General features: G+C 37.3%; 1 protein-coding gene across 17 annotated transcripts in view; it reads right to left on the bottom strand.

The window, feature by feature from the left end:
* Window positions 1–17,569, bottom strand: part of NPAS3 (neuronal PAS domain protein 3) — a 914,130-nt gene that overhangs the window by 203,481 nt on the left and 693,080 nt on the right. The window lies entirely within an intron of this gene.

Genomic DNA, 17,569 nt, shown 5'->3' with positions numbered 1-17,569 from the left:
GAAAAATTCATCACTAACTCTAAAACTGCCATGTAATTTTCTCCCCACAGTTCTTTTCCTCACTTGACAGAAGATTTGCACAGGACAAACTACGCTGACAGAGGACAAGTCAGCCAGATGTTGAGGTATCTCTAAACATGACAGATCACTATGTTTTAGCTCAGATTAATTCGCTTATTAGAGGTAGACCTAAATCACTGGTCATTGTCAAATCAGTTGTCACCACCAGCAAATCATGTCACATTTCTGAACAAAAATAGTTCCAGCTTTAAAGAGCTGCTCTAACCTCAGCCCCTCTCTGCTGAGTGAGAATCCAACAAGAAGCATGAGACCTTCCTCTTGACTAAGGCAAGCATTTCAGAACGTGCAGTTCTAGCTCAGCAGCTACTCAACCACTTGCTTTTTTGTGAGGCCGGGAAGAGCAGGAAAATGTGATTTCAGAATCTGACAACTGCCAAGCTTCGAATTTCTCTGAATCTATGATCTCACCTCCCCCCACTCCTCATCCCTTACCTTTCCATAGCATTCTACAGGGTGTTGCCATATTCCTGACATTGGCCAGTGGCCAAAGGTAAACACAAATTCATTCACCAACAAAGAAAATGTCAAGAACATCCTTTGGAATGAGGGAGTAGTGTAACTCTGTTCCATAAATGTATACAAATTACCTTATTTTATGAGTGCTTGGTAGCCTTTACCAAATGCATTGACTCTTTCTAACTCAATTCCCAATAGGCCAGTTGGCCAACTTATGAAGTCAGGACCACAACTGGCCCCAGAGTTGGCAGGCGCAAGAAAAGTGTCAACGAGTAAATAAGCCACAGAAAACAGCTAATCTCTCCATCCCAGGAGGTTGAGTTAAGGGATGGGGAACTGGCAAAAAGAGCAGTGGAAAAATTGACTCTAACTATGCTTGTACTGTGGCTGCCTTGTGAAGGGAGAATGGGCCTTCTATGGGACTCATTGGGAACTATTGCTCCTGAGAGCAAAATTTCCTTTAGAAGTGCAGTAAATCAAAGTACCACCATAAAAAAGGCAACATTTCTGTCTTTTGTGTTTTTCTTTTTCTCTGAAAGAACACAGTTTATTTTTGTTTATTTTTTATTTAAATATATTTTTATTGATTTCAGAGAGGAAGTGAGAGGGAGAGCAAGATAGAAACATCAATGATGAGAGAGAATCATTGATTGGCTGCCTCCTGCATGCCCCCTACTAAGGATTGAGCCTGCAACCCAGGCACGTGCCCTGACCAGGAATCCAAGTGTAACCTCCTGGTTCATAGGTCGATGCTCAACCACTGAACCACAACAGCCAGGCAAGAACACAGTTTAGTAAATCAAGCTAGGTTACTAGGTAGAGCAGACACTGATTATGTGGAAAAGAATCTATGGTTATGGGGATACTCATCATGTACCCTTAGTTCTCATTTTGTTTGTTTAAGATCTCAATATGGCAGTAGGTCCCTATCTAATAAGGGAATTGATCTGTGTTACTTTTTGACATTACTAAAAACTATAGCAAAAGAGAGCGTGAGGTGAAAAAATAATAGGCTGATAAAATTAAATCAGAACTAAAATGAAATTTATCTTTTTGCCAATATTCCATTCATAGCACCTCCACATTCCAGGTCAGAGTAGTCAGGTTGACATATGGAGGTGACCTCTGACTTCTCCCTCTCTCTTTTTCTTTTCTCCCTCAATGTCAGATCAGTAATTGAGTCCTTGATTACTCCTTCTTACTCCCTTTCTAAGCCCACTACCCCTGTTCCAGTTTTGATCTTTTACCTCTACAATTATGATTCTAACAGCTCCTTAATATTCCTGCCTCTCATGTTTCTACTATAATCTACCCTCTGTGTCACAGCCAAATTGAACTTCTCTTAGTATTACTAAGTTTATGCCATTCTCTGCCTTAAAAACATTCAGTGACTTCCTGTTGCCAGTCAGATAAACTATCAACTCCTTAGTCTGTAATGGACAGTATTCTTAAATCAGATCCCAATACAGACTGCTTATTGCCCAACACAAACCTAATCACTGGGCCACAGTCAGTTCTTTATTGTCCTCTGTGTTGCCCTTTGTCATCGTGGTACCCATTTCGTCTAATGTTTCTTCACCTAGAATGGTTCTTTATCAGCTCTAGTTATTGAACTTCTACACATCCTTCACAGCCCAGTCTTAGTGCACCCTCTTCTGTGAATTCTTTGTTGTATCCCCATCTCCTCTCAACTTTCATGGTTGCTTGTTTTCTACAATTCTCATGTTGCATCTCTCTCTCTGCTTTGCACTATAATAATTTTTGGTATGCAGTAAGTGGTAAATTATTTGAAAATCTGGGTGAAGAAATAGTCACCTTTATATTCCTGAAATTTTTAACTAAATAGGAAATCATCATGTGTTTTGAATGACTGAATTTAAAAAAAGGTTTAGTTATTTTAAATAACCTAGATTCTAAAAGTCTCTGTTCCTTAAATTAATATTGGGAGTTTGAAGGCTGAATTACTAGATACTGGTCTGAATTATTTATTTCTATTTTGTTCTGACCTTTAAATAGGTAACAATGTTTTAACTACTGAGATCTATGACCCTTGGTAGCTAAAAATATGGTTTCTGAATTAGGCAATATTTCTGCTTAAAACGCAAGTATGGTTGTAAGGCCTGCAGTGATCTAACCCCTCAGCTTTGTCATCCTCACCATCTTTATCTTTCCAAGGCTCTGATCTTCCTTCTTTCCCTGTTGCCACTCAGGGTATCAATAGGAAATATATGGCATATACCAAGGATGTTCACCTCTACCCACCAACATACTACACAAGCATAATTCTCTGTAGAAAGCTCTGCATAATTTTATCATGCCCATTTAGCAATTAATTACTTCTACAAATATTGTGGGGCCCTTATAAGGTGTCAGGAATATAACTCAGAGAGGCTTAACAATTGCCCTTCAACTATATCCTAAGTAGTTTCTATTGGATGAAGAAGCTCCCAATGACATACATGAAATGACTGAAAAATACATATATTTTTACATGGGTTCAAATTTAGTGGATAAATCCTTATTTTATAAGCTTGGGTCTCTAGGGTTTTATTTTTAGAGCTTAGCATATTTTAGTTTCATAGACTCCATGAAAGCATAATAAACCAGAGACTGAGACTACTAGGTGATAACTATTTTGAGAGAAAGTGCATTTCTGACCTTAAAAAATTTAGAATTTGACAGGTGGAGGTGATGAGGACAAGCACACATGTACCGTATGAGAAAGAAGATAAGTGGCATCATAACAATACACATATAGCAACATTGAGGTTCTGAAGAGACTTGCAAACCTTAAAGTCAAAGAAAGCATCATTAAATATCATATATTTAATACTAGAGGCCTGGTGCATGGATTCGTGCACTGGTGGGGTCCCTCGGCCTGGCCTGTGGGGATTGGGCCAAAACTGGCTCTCTAACATGCCCCGAGGGGTCCTGAATTACGAGAGGGCAGTTCTTGGGTGATGCATCCCAGAATCAGGCTCCCTCCTCTCTGGTTCAGGTGCATCACCCAAGAACCACAGCTGCCAATTCACTGCAACTCGGCAGCTCCTGTGTTGAGCGTCTGCCCCATGGTGGTCAGCGCGCATCATAACTACTGGTTGGACGGTCAAACAGTTGGCTGGTTGGCTGGTTGCTTAGACCAGTGGTCGGCAAACTGTGGCTCGTGAACCACATGCGGCTCGCGAGCCGCGGTTTGCTGCTCTGTTGACTAATGCATTTGCCAACCACTGGCTTAGACTTTTATATATATAGATAAGACACTATACTTAATCAGAACTTGAAAGATGGATAGACTTTTGGCAAAGAGGCAAATCATGAATTCTGGCTCTGGAGGTTAGGAAGCATTTCATGGAAGAACATAGTAGTAACCTGATAGATAAAAGGGAGGAGGATGGTCCAGGCAGAGATACTTGACTAGTCAAAGTCATAGAAGCATGGCACATTCTGCAGACCACACAGACATGGTTGGGCTGGAGCACTGGAATGGGGGAGGGAGGATCAGGAGACAATGCTGAAACATGAACAGATGCACCAACAAAGTAAGGAGTAGAGAAGTTTTCAGGTATGGTTAGAAGGCAGCTAATTGTTCAATCTAAGAAGGGCATAGAATATACATTAAGGGAGTCATAGATATGAGATTTCATTCACTAGAGGCCCAGTGCACGAAATTCGTACACTCGGGGTGGGGGGGAGGTCCCTCAGCCCAGATTGCGAGAGAGCGCAGGCCAGACCGAGGGACCCCCACTGGTGCATGATCAATCAGGGCCGGGGAGGGACGTGGGTGGTTGGCCAGCTGGGGAGGGGCCTTGGGAGGGCTCCAGGGTATGTACAGTCCGTCTCAGTTCCAATCGGCCAGACCCCAGCAGCAAGCTAACCTACTGGATGGAGCATCTGCCCCCTGGTGGTCAGTACATGTCATAGTGACTGGTCAACCAGTTGACTGTCTGCCCCCTGGTGGTCAGTGCACATCATAGCGAGCTGTTGAGCGGCCTTAGCATATTACACTTTGATTGGTTGAATGGATGACCGGATGACTGGACACTTAGCATATTAGGCTTTTATTATACAGGATATTTAAAACCCCACTGATCTGAACGCAGTAGTCACTCATTAAAATATATGTTGAATTAAATTTGCAATTACCTTACACTGCTGCTTGATATCTACCAAGAATTATAAAATATGAAAAAAAATAAAAACAGCAAGTACTAAAACACCTGACTTTTTAAAGCTGATGGGATTTCATACCACTTGTTTCTCTTCAAAATAATTCAAAGGAAAAAGAAAGGAGGGGGAAATAAACTCCAACACTTTTTCTAGTGATTCTACTTTGTTAAAAGTTGGGGGAGAAAGAAGTCTCATAGTTCTCTTAAGACACAGACTATAAGAATAAAACTTAGAATCTTTTCCATATTAATTTATATTTCAAAATAAACATTATTATATACATAACTTGGGCAGTTATAATGCCCACAATACTAATATTGTTCTGCAAGTTTTCTTAAGTTTACTTGGGCTACAAATTTATCACTACAGGTTGGTCTTAATGACTTATTCTGTTTCAACTTGACTGACAAACCTGTTTTTATGGGATAAACAGAACTCTACATGTCTAAATCATCTATTTGGGGAGACCCAGCAATAGTGTTATGGTGGATAATTTAATCTAATCTTGGCAGATACATGATATAACTCTAAATTACTTTTTCTAAAATGTAAAAGTTGTCCTTAAATAAGACACTATACTTAAAAAGCCCCCATGTCCCACACTCTAAATCGACAAATGGCATACAAATATTTTAAAAATAGGTATATTTACTTTACAGCAATAATATTTTTTAAAGCCACATGAACTAATATCCCTCTAAGGAAGAATTTGATTAATTTAAAAAAGTGATGTGCATGCTGTGTAAACTTTGCCACAGAACATCTGCTTGGAAGTTGATATAACTGGAGAGGTGAAAACAGTGTGTGCAAGTGGAGAGTAGGAAAGAGGTCGGGTTCCAGGAGTGGGGAGCACAGACGTGGGGGTAACAGAGGAGGCTCAGCAAGCTGTGCTGAGCCATATTGTGCACAAATGTGAGTGGAGAGAGAGGCCAGCTGAACGGTGGGGCATCACTGTTCTCCAGATTCAACAAGAGGTGATTTATTCTCTTTTCATTTTCCCAGGGAAAAGCCTTCTGACCAATCTCTGCTGAGTCTCCCTACTAGCCTCCTGGATTTCCAGAGGTAGCCATGCATCAGAAGAGGGCACCAGTGGTCGGGCACATAGTGCGGTGAAGGCAGCCTCACCTGGGGCAGATTCCAGTGGCTCCACCAGGAGGCATCCAGCCATTCTCCCCAGACCTGCAGGGCCAGCCTGCCCATTTTCACATTTCAGTCAGAATAACTGAATTAATTTCACTCAATAATTCAAAATTAATGTTTAAATAGATGATTTCATTTATTTTTAATTGATTTCCTCCCTCTTAAAGCTTTTTGAATAGATTGCATTAAGCCAAATTAACGAATTTAAATAAATTTTAACAAAAAGTAAAATAATCATCTGGTTTATCATTAAAAAAAAGCAATACAATATGATCAATTTTACTTGAACACTAAAACATTGATGATGGTTCAATTTTTACAAAAAAGTAACCTTAATCATCTTAAACAGAGTTATTTTCATAGACGACTTCTAGTTCACACAAATGACTAAAAAATATGTACTCAAGAAAAATGCGTCATGTGGTGAATAAATAACCAATACTCCCTGGAGGCAGGAAAAGAGGTAGAGTTAGTATTTCTGAGGGTTTCTAGGTCAGGGGATATGACTGCCCTTCTCTTCTGTATGTTATTCTCCCAGAATAAGACTCCTCCAAAGTAGGACTCTTATCTCACCTCTATTCTTCTATAGTTCTTGCCTTGTGAAACATGCAAAAGACAGGTGTTGTCAAACATGTGTTTAATGACAATAAACAAAGGCAGAAATCCCAACCATACAGTGGTCTGTTTGGCTCACAGTATCTCCAAAAACAAGTAACAACCCGCTCCGCTTTTACTAGCACAGCTTCCTCCTGCCCTTGTTAATCTGTAAAACATTTTCACATATGCCATTTCATAATGATTATCTTTTTACAACTAACCTAGTGTTGCTGGGCAGCCATAGCTTTGTGTTCTCAGGGAGGTCTACTGGCTTCCTTTGATCATTAGGGTATCATCTAGCCAAATGCATTAATGACTTAGGAAGAGTCCAGGGTATGATGTTGGAAGGCACACATCCTCACTCATGAGCTGACCATCAGGAGACATGCATGCCTCCTCCCTGTAAAAGGGTTTGCACATATCTCACTCCTGGTTTTGGGAGCACACGGGATGAAGATGAAAAGAGTGGGCATCTGCTGGAAGAAAACTGTAAACTGATTCTGTATTCTGTTGCCTTGAATCCTTGGGTAAAATCTTTAGGAAAAACCCTAAACTGCTCACTAAAATCCAGCATTGTCCCCAACCACCTTTCCTAGCTCCTTGCTAACTGATGGCCCAATATTTGGGAAAAAATGTTATCCAGCTTCAGATGCACTAATGCTAGCAATCAAATGAAGTTAAGTTTGATGTTGGGATTAGGATAGATACATACCTGAAAGTTAAGTTTCATTTTTTCACCAAAGTGTTGGAAAGTTGTGGACAAAATGCAATGAAATTTCTTTCCAGCCATATTGCTTCTGTGACCCTTATTTCATGGCAATTAACATGAATAATCAACAGTTTCATGTTAAAATTTTGTTTCAAATATTGGTAAGGGAGTTGTAAGTTACGGAAGTATAGAATCATAACAATAGATATCTTATGTCATGGAAGAGCATCTTCAATTGTGGGCCTAGGTAAGAAATGCCCCTCTTTTCACAGAATTATAGAAAAGGGGGAGAGAATAAAATTTTTTTGTGTGTGTGAGTGTATAAGAGGTAGTTTGCCAGTGAACTTGGGAACACTGGTGAGTTGATGAAGAGAAATATCAGGAAAGGTCATCGTCGAGGAATTATCTAGTGACTCTACACACACACACACACACACACACACACACAGAGAGAGAGAGAGAGAGAGAGAGAGAGAGAGAGAGAGAGAGAGAGAGAGAGAGAGACATATTATAGTTAACTTTCTGAGACATATGCTATTCTGGGGAGATAAGCCTGAGGTTGGCAGATAGAAGTAATTTAAGATACCATTTTCCTTAATAAATTTATATTCTTTAACTTGGAGAGTCTTTGAACTTATGTTTTCCTTTTCCTAGGATCCCAGACTTATTACAAACATTGGTTTGGGAGTTACCAGTTACCAATAGGACTTGTTGGTAAAATAGGAAATAAAAAGCAAACGGCTGTCACTATCTTGGTAGTCAGAAAGTGATGAAAAAGATTAGACAGTAACTCTTCTGTTGAACTTTTCTGGTCTGTATAAATTTTTTCTCTAGGTAAACTACATTTGGTTAAATATATAAAAACCTAAACAAACTGAAACCCTAGCTCCTAACTGGGTTTCCCCACCCAGCATTAGGATGTCTGGGGGACGATGCTTACAAGGTCCTGATTGTACCAGACAGAGTGAGAGACACGGTGCAGTGGAATGGGAGGAACAGTGTGTAATGAGGCATCAGTGCCCAGTGAAGAAAGGGGAAAGATGAAAAAGAATAAGAATTAGCCCCTGGTGCTGCAGAACTCAGGAGACCCACAAAGGCTAATTTCAAATGGCTGGAGCTCTTACATCTTAGGGATGAACTTGCTTCTGGATGCACTTGTAGCTCCCATTAATGTTAATGCTGCCAAGCCCACTGAGAAGAGAATAGTTTGCTTTCATCAAATTCACTTTTTTTAATGGGTGGGGGGAATATGTCTAGTTACCTTTATGAATTAAGACAGGAACCTATGATAATGTACAAATACATTTGGGTTAAAAAAGAAAAAAGGAATAAACCATGAGCCATAAATCTTATCCAAAGCACACAGAGGCAGTTCATGGAAAGTAGTAGCAAACATCCTCATAGCCTATCCAATGACCTTCATATGATGAATTCAGAAAATCAGAATCCTTTTTCTTTTTGTTACCATTCACACAACACCTCCCCCCCCAAAAAAAATCCATGTCTAAAAGCTATTATTATCTCTTTGGTAAATGCTTGGTGAATACTATTAGCATTTTTCCAAAGAGGGACATTGGGGCAGAAAAAATATAACTCTTTTTTATTGATTAGACTAGTTCAATGAGAGATAGAAAGGGACTAGTTGACAGGCAATGAGTTAAATGGTGACATGAAATTTAACAGATGTAAACTTCCAGGAGATGGACACTGCCAAGATGAACAATGTGTCTCAGACATTCATGCTCTGGTCTCATTAGTCCAGGGGGCTCTGTGGGGGAATATGGATCTTGAAGCCTTTTTCTTTAGTTCCATATGTGCTCTATGTCTGGGTGATTCCAGTTGAGGTCTTAGTGACAAGGACTTCTGAGTCTAGGCATGCAGTGGAAATGACAAAGGGAGTGGAACATTCATAGCTGAACGATTATCCTTTCAACAGGCCTCCTAACTAGCCCCACAGAAGCTTACTCTGAACATAGGTGAGAATTCAGTCTTACACGGTCTGCAATTTTTTCTTTAGTTCTGAACTGAGGAACACACTCAGAGATAGCTCTCACTCTTAAACCTAATTCCTCTTTCTAGACTCAGAGACTGTCCAACTTTCATTCACTGTATTTTTTAAAATAAATAATGAAAATTAAAAGCCATAGGGATAAATAACCACATTTGCACATTTCTAGTCTGTGTTTCAGAAACTTGTCTCCATATTTGCATACTCTTTTAAACTGCCATCTCATTTCTGTTCTTCAATGTTTTTGAACTCCATGTTGCCTAATTCTGGGATGAATGAACACACCACTCTGATAAAATCATTCAAAGTTCTACCCAAGTGAATGAGACAGAGATAAATATCAGGCTTGACAGTGGAGTGCAGTTAAATATATGTTATATAAAGTGAACCTCATAGTAAGACTTAAAGGATGTTAGAAATAGCTTATTCTATACTATTGAGAATATTATTTAAAATGTTCAATTATCCCAATTTCTTGGGATATTTCTAAATCATCAGTGAGTTAACTATTAAATATCCCTAACTATCTTATTAGAGATTTATATGATAGACAATAAACTGAATATTTCCAGCTTGACAGGTTTTGACAAATGTAAATACCTGTAAAACCTTCACAAATAAAAAATGAACAAATATATCCACCACCAGCAAAAATCTCTTCATTCCCCTATGTAATATAGCCCTTTCACCTCTCCTCCACCACTGACTCCCATCCACAGGCAACTACTGATCTTTCTGTCACTACATCCTAATTTCCATTCCCTATAATTTTATATAAATGCACTCATAATTTATATTCTTTTTTGTCTGGCTTATTTCATATGGCATAATTATTTTAAGATTCATTCTTGTTGTAAGGTATATCAAAAGTTGATTCCTTTCTATTGTTGAGTAGCAGTATCCTATTTTATGGATATACTATATTCACCTAGTGATGAAGATTTGGACTTTTCAGTTTTTGACTATGACAAACAAAGCTACTATGAGCAAATCTTTGTCTGGATATATGCTTTCTTTCCTCTTACATAATACCTACAAATGGAATGACTAGATCATGTGATATGTATATGCTTAATTTAAAGAACTGCTGAATTACTTCTCTAAATTGGTTGTATCATTTTTATATTCTCATTAGCAGCATATGAGTGATCCAGTTCCACCACATTCTGACAAACACTTACTCATCTAATAGGTATGACTTATTTCATTGTGGTTTTAGTTTGCATTTCCCTGATGACCAATGATATTGATCATCTTTTATGTACTTTATTTTCATCCATATATCTTCTTGGTGAAATGGCTCTTCAAATGTTTAGCCCATTTTTCAAATTGGGTTGTTTTGTTATTACTGATTTTTGAGATTTCCTTATGTATTCAGAATAAAATTCTTTGTCAGATATATGATTTACAAATATTTTCTTCCAATCTGTTGCTGGTCTTTTTACTCAATAAATATAGACTTTCAAAAAGCAGGTGTTTTAAATTTTAATATAGTATAATTTATCAACTTTTTTTCTTTTCTAGATAGTGCTTTTAGATCAGTTTTAAGACATTTTTGCCGACCTCAAAGCCACAAAAGTTTTCTAATTTTTTCCCTAGAAACTATACATTTAGGTTTTACAGTTAGGTCTATGATCTAGTTTGATCTCTCTCTATATATTGAGAGGTATGAATCAAAGCTATTTTTTGTACATATGAATATCTAATCATATGACTATTTTTTTCTCCACCAATTTACATTTGTACCTTTATTTAAAGTCAGTTGTCTATAAATGTGTGGGTCGACTCTATTTATATATCTATCTAATATTATGCCAATATCACACTGTCTTGATTGCTATAGATTTATGATAGTTTTTGAAATTATCCCATATAAACTTCAGAATCAGTTTGTTATTTCATACAAATGTCTGCTGGAATTTTTTACTAAGAATGTATTGAAACTATAGATTAATTTAGAGAGAAATCACATTTTAATATTACTGAGTCTTTCTTGTGACCCATAAAAATTATATATCTTCTCTATTTATTTAAGTCTTCTTTTCTTTTTCTCAGCAACATTTTATCATTTTCATGTTCTGAGCAAATAAGGACAGCTTTATTTTTCCCAATCGAATGTCCTTTTTTCTTCTTTTTCTTTTACTTGTCTTATTACACTGGCTAGAACCTTTAGGTCAATGTTGAATTGAAGAGGTGAGAGTTATCATTCTTGTCTTGTTTTTGATATTAGAGCATTCAGTTTTTTACCATTAAGTATGATGTTAGTTGTTTTTTTTGCACTTTAACTTCCCTCTTATTAGCATTAGCATGGTATATCTTTTTGCATATTTTTACTTTTAACCTATTTTGTCTTTATATTTGAAGTTTGTTTCTTTTAGGTAGCATAGATTTGGTCTTATTTTTTTTATCCAATGTGACAATATCTACTTTTTAATTTGGATATTTATGCCATGTACATTAAATATGATAATTGATATGGCTAGGTTTAAATTCATCAGTTGCCTTTCTGTACATGCCCCAACCAGGGATCAAACCAGCAACTATTTGGTATATGGGACAATGCTCCAACCCACTGAGCCACATTAGCCATTGCCCCCTTTTCTCATTTTCTGCCTTCCTTTCAATTAACTATTTTTTATTCTTTTTAAAAATTTTCTTTGCTGATTTGTTAGTTATAACTCTGGTTTATTACTTTTGTAATTGTTCTAGGGTTTTTAGTACACATCTTCAAATTATCAACTCTACCTTCAAGTAATAGTACAGCAGTTCACATAAAAGAGCCTTACAATAGTATTTCTTTCTACCCGCCTGAAATTTGTGCTAGTTTTTCATTTTTATATATGCTATAAATCCCATGTATAAATTCCATGTGTAGCCCTAACCGGTTTGGCTCTGTGGATGATAGAGCATCGGCTTGTGGACTGAAAGGTCCCAGGTTCAATTCCGGTCAAGGGCATGTACCTTGGTTGTGGGCACATCCCCAGTAGGAGGTGTGCAAGAGGCAGCTGATCGATGTTTCTCTCTCATCGATGTTTCTAACTCTCTATCCCTCTCCCTTCCTCTCTGTAAAAAAGCAATAAAATATATTTAAAAAAATAAAAAATAAATTCCATGTGTAGTGGAATTTATAGCATATATAATGGGATTTATAGCATCCCATGTTCCACGCTGCCCCCTGGTGGTCAGCACACGTCTAACTCCTGGTCAGTGGAACTCCTGCCCATGGGGACAATTTGCATATTAGCCTTTTTTTATAAGGATGCTATAAATCCCCCCTCTCCCCCCCCCCCGCCCCCCGCCCCTCAGCCAGCAGTGGCAGCAGGCAGTGGGGGAAGGGAGGCCCCGGCCAGCAGCCTGCAGCCTCTAGGGACCCTACCCATGCATGAATTCCGTGCACTGGGCCTCTAGTATATAAATAAATCCATGCTATTATTTTTGTTCAAACTGTCTATTTAAGGAGATTTAAATGTTAAGAAAAAAATCTTGTATATTTACTCATGTTGTCAGTTCTGGTGCTTTTTATTCTTTTGTGAATATTTATATTGGGTATCATTTCATTGGCTATAGAATTTTAGCTTGACAACTCTTCTTTCCACATCTTAAAAATGTTGTTTCACAGCTTCCAATGAAAAATCTGATTTCATCCTTATCTTTATTCCCCTGCATGTAAATAATTTTTTTTGGGGGGGGGGGCTGCTTTTTTTTCTTGCTGTTGGAAAATTTTTCTCTTTGTCACTGGTTTTGAGCAATTTAATTAAAACATGCTGTGGTGTGGTTTCATTCATGTTTTTATGATTGGGGTTCAATTGAACTTCTTGATATGGGCTTATAGTTTCCATCAAATTTGGAAATTTTTCAGGCACTGTGTCTTTGAATATATTTCCATTCTCCCCCTTTCTTCTCCCTCATGGACTGATATGTATATTAGGCTGCTTAAACTTGTTGCCCAGCTTAATGATTCTCTGTTAATTTTAGAAATCTCTTCTGTCTGTGTCAAATAGTTTCTAATGTTATGCTCAAATTTTTAATATTTTTTCTGCTTGTCTAATATACTGTTAATTTTATCCACATTGTAGTTTTGATCTATAGAAGTTAAATTTGGATTTCTTTTTTATCTTCCATGGCTCCACTAACTTTTTGAACATATGGGATACAGTGATAATAATCATTTTAATGCCCTTGTCTCTTAATTCTAACATCTGTGCCAGTTGTTCACAGATTTTGATGAATGACTTACCTGTTCATTATGGACTGCATTTTCCTGCTTCTTTCCATGTAAGGTACTTTTGATTGGATCTAGCGTTGTGAATTTTACATTTTTGGGGTCATGGATACTCTTGTATTCCTCTAAAGAATTTTGAGATTTATTCTGGGATGCAGTTAAGTAACTTGGACATAATTTGTTGCTTTTGGTTCTTGTTTTTAAGGTTTATTAGGTGGGAGTTGAACAATATTCAGACTAGGGCTAATTATTCTCCACTCCTGAATCGAGATCCTTTTATATCCTTTACCCAGAGCTCCATGAGTCTTGATAGCTGCCAATCTGGCTAGTGGAGACAGACACTGTTTTTAGTACCATTTGAATGCTGGGCACTGCTGTCTCTAATTCTTTCAGATTGTTCTTTCCCACATCCTTGTCTGCTTTCTTCACTTCTGTGAACTGATCAGTGCTCAGCGGAATATTTAAGAGTGACCCTCTAGAAATTTCTGGAGTTCTCCTCTCTGTGCACCTCCCCCACCTCTGGTTCTCTGCCCAGTGCATTCTAGTAACTTAGATCTCCACATGGTCTCAGTTTTGTTTCTTCAACTCAGGGGGTTCACTAGGCTCTCCAGGGACCTGGTCCCTATAAGCTGGAGTCACTGTAGGACTCACTTTTGTTTCCTGTCTCTCAGGGACCACTGTCCTTTACTGCTTGATCTCCAGTAAGTTGGAAAGCAATGTTTTCTATATTTTGTCCTTTATTTGATTTTTTTAAAATGGGAAGGTAAAGCCAGACTTTGTTACTCTTGGTTTGAGGCAGAAGTTCCAAATTCTCACTGTAAATGTGAAGAGATCAAACTTGCTTTTAATTCAAGGGGAAATTTGCTTCTACTAGTAAGAGATATTTATGATTAAAATATTGTGAATATTTTAAACAAAATATTAAAACTAAGTCACTTTATTTAAAAAGCTGTAATATTTAGCACACATATTCAGTGAATCCCAGAGAAGATGCCCTGGATTTGGTATCTGAGACTATACCTGTGTCTGTCTTAGGCAAGTAAACCAATTGGTTAACTGTCATTAAGAGCCCTGGATGTCTTTATTTCCTCACTCAAATTAAGGAGATCAAATTAACTGTGATTTTCATCTCCAAGTTCTTTTTCCAGTTTTCAATAATTTAGGGACCACATTTTTCCTCTTTTTGTATTAAAGTTGAAGGGAAAAAAAAAGGTTTTCCAAAAATATATGACAATTCACCTTGCAAAGCTGAATTTTGAGCCATGGAAACTAACACTGAATCTAGGGCTGTGTTCAGAATTCCATCCATCAAACTGAGGTTGGATTTGCCAACCTGGGGCATGCCTGATTGTCATTTCCAGGAAAATGATGTGAGAAAATACTTTGAAGAGAGAAAATAATTATCTTACCTCAACAACTTCAAAGGTAGTCCTAGAAAATGAAAATGAATCCATTTCTCCTGACTTCAGAACCATATTATCAACTACAGACTTGTTTCACGATATAAATTCAGAGTGGATAGTCTGTTTTTCTGAACTGGATCCATACAGAAAGGAAAGAAGGTTCTATGTGGCCAGGAGAAGAGCTGGGTGGCATGGCAGTATAGTATACTTCTGTTCTCTCACAGCTCCTCTGTTAGAACCTTCTGAAAATATCAGAGCTTACACCAGAACAGTGTTCATAATCTCACCTCTCCTGTCTGTCAAGGCCCAGCTAAAATCATACCATTGCCATAAAGCCTTTCCCATATAGGTCAACTTCCATTGTTCTTTTCCTACCTGTTTCATAGTGTAGATGGTCTAACTCAGATTATATATTTTGGTGTTCAATCGTATGCTATTTGGAATTGTTTCTGTGCTTATATTTAGTGTTTTGCTAATAGACTGGTGAGCTACTACAGAGAATATTAATTATTTACTTTATATTTCTTCTGTTCAATAAAATAGTCACCACTTTCTCTGTCATCCTTAACTAGTTATTTATTTATTTACATAACAATGGAAAAACTCAACTAAAATCTCTTTAGCCCACAGTTTTTTAATCTATACAACTTGGAGGCCATATTAGCTGTTTTGCATGGTTATTTATGATATAAAAATTTACAATGCTATTGATTAGATGCAAAATTCCATTCATTTGATTTACATTTGTTGGTCCCAAATCAGTGCTAAGCACCAACATTAGGTGCCATACAAACAAAGGTGATTAAGACAGAACTCAGTTTGGGGAGAGGAGATTGTTTAAGGGGCTGAAAAATGTAGATACAAAAACATCCAGCACAGGTGGGTAAAATACATTATGGGAATATTTAGTCAGCTTTGAAGCAGACTTACAAATTCCACTGGTAATTTGACCTTAGGGAGTGGAGTTTGATTGGTTATTTAACAAGGGTGGTCATGAAGTTCGCTAAGGACACATGAGACAATTCTCTGCAAAATTCAATATTTAGTTATTCTGTGGATAATATGATCCTCCACAGAAGAAGTGTTCCCCTGGAAATATTCAGAATGGCTTTTTTAATCACTAAAAAAAGGGACAAAAACATCCAGATTTGCTCTTATAAATATCTAGTAGGAGAAATTACAGTTACTGTGACAATTCTAGTCCCAGGGCTGGGAGTCATAGGAGGGACAAAATCTTATAGGATAATAGACCTTATTATTTAACCTTCCTAAAAGCTATCAGTATCTAAATATTCTAGACTTCCTCAGTGTCATCAATGCATTCCTCATAGAGTCTGAGTTGTATTTTTCAATAATCATCACTCTTTAATGGCTAACAAAAGGCCTTCTTGAGTTGCCCCTGTGTCCTTTATGAGTTCCACAAATAACTAATCTCCCCCACAAAAGTCAGCATAGAAACAGAAGAAAGCCTCTGTAAACAAGCTTCAGAGATCTGAGTCAAGATCTCCTGAGCAAGCTCCACAAAGCTTCCTCCCACCGCATAGTTCTCTCCAGAATTAAATGCTTATTGGCTTCACGCTAATATCCATTTAGTAATCTGCTGTTTTTGTTTGTTTTAATATAGCACTCAGTTTTACAGTAGAAGGGAATTATGCAGTTTAGAAGTATGAATATTAAAAAAGGTTTTAATTAAATCTGTTGCCTGAAACCTCTGTCTAAAGCTATAATGACAAATTTAGTCCATATTTATTATGGTGCACAGGGGACCTTAACCAGATCATTAGTTTATATGCCTTACTCAGTAGTGAAGTTCTAAAACTTTACATTTTGCATATTACTACATTATTCATTTTCCCAACTAGGCATAAAATATGACTTCCCATGAGTACAATACCTAATTCTTCAAAATATACAAAGATCGCAATAAAATGATTAAATTACAACTCTTACATCTGTTCTTCTTGTCTGATTATAAATGAAAATGTTTTAAAACAGGAGAAAACAATTCAGGTAACAAATGGATTTAAACTGTTCAACTTATAGGTTGAGGAGCAAATAAACACAGACACATAAACCTAACAGACAGTCACACGGACATGCAAAAATATGGAAAGGTGTCCACTTAACACTGAGCCTATTCTCGCTTGCCATGGCTTCCAGTGCCTGCTAAAAACATTTGCCTAATAAGAGATGGCAATGAGTTAAATGCACTCTCTTCTGCTGATGACATGAAATTTGAATTAGCCAATGGAGGTGCCAATACTGAGAAATAACTGAATGAAATTGCAGTATATATAAAATGCCCTTTATTTTAAAGTCAAACTATAAAACATTATGTCTGCCAGGAGGAAAATATTTAATGCCATGCTAATCCATTAGCTATCACTGTAAAATGCTGCCTTGTGTTTTCTTTAACAATCACACATTAACTCATGATTAATTTAATGATGGAAATAGGCACAGGCATAAGACACCTTGAAAGCATTTCTGATATTATCTGTTAAGTCATCAACCATTTCAGATTATGCAGCTATCAGCCACAAAACACAAACCTGAAGACTCCCATGAATTGTCACCTATGTAGCCTTCAATTTGAAGTTAACTTCTGACAAGGTCTCAGTACCAAAACATGCAAAAAGTTATATTTTATAAGTAGCAGCCTAACATATCCAACTCTATAATTTTTGAATTCATACATTAGGGGTTAGTGAACATATGGCCACTTTGAATTTCATGGCATTTTCTTCAAAGACTATTGCTTGTCTTGGGAGATTTTACCTTGATTG

The sequence above is a fragment of the Plecotus auritus genome (assembly GCF_963455305.1).
Source record: "Plecotus auritus genome assembly, chromosome: 1".
Classification (NCBI taxonomy): domain Eukaryota; kingdom Metazoa; phylum Chordata; class Mammalia; order Chiroptera; family Vespertilionidae; genus Plecotus; species Plecotus auritus.
Note: the sequence above shows the minus strand (reverse complement) of the source record. Positions and strands in the feature narration are given on the sequence as shown.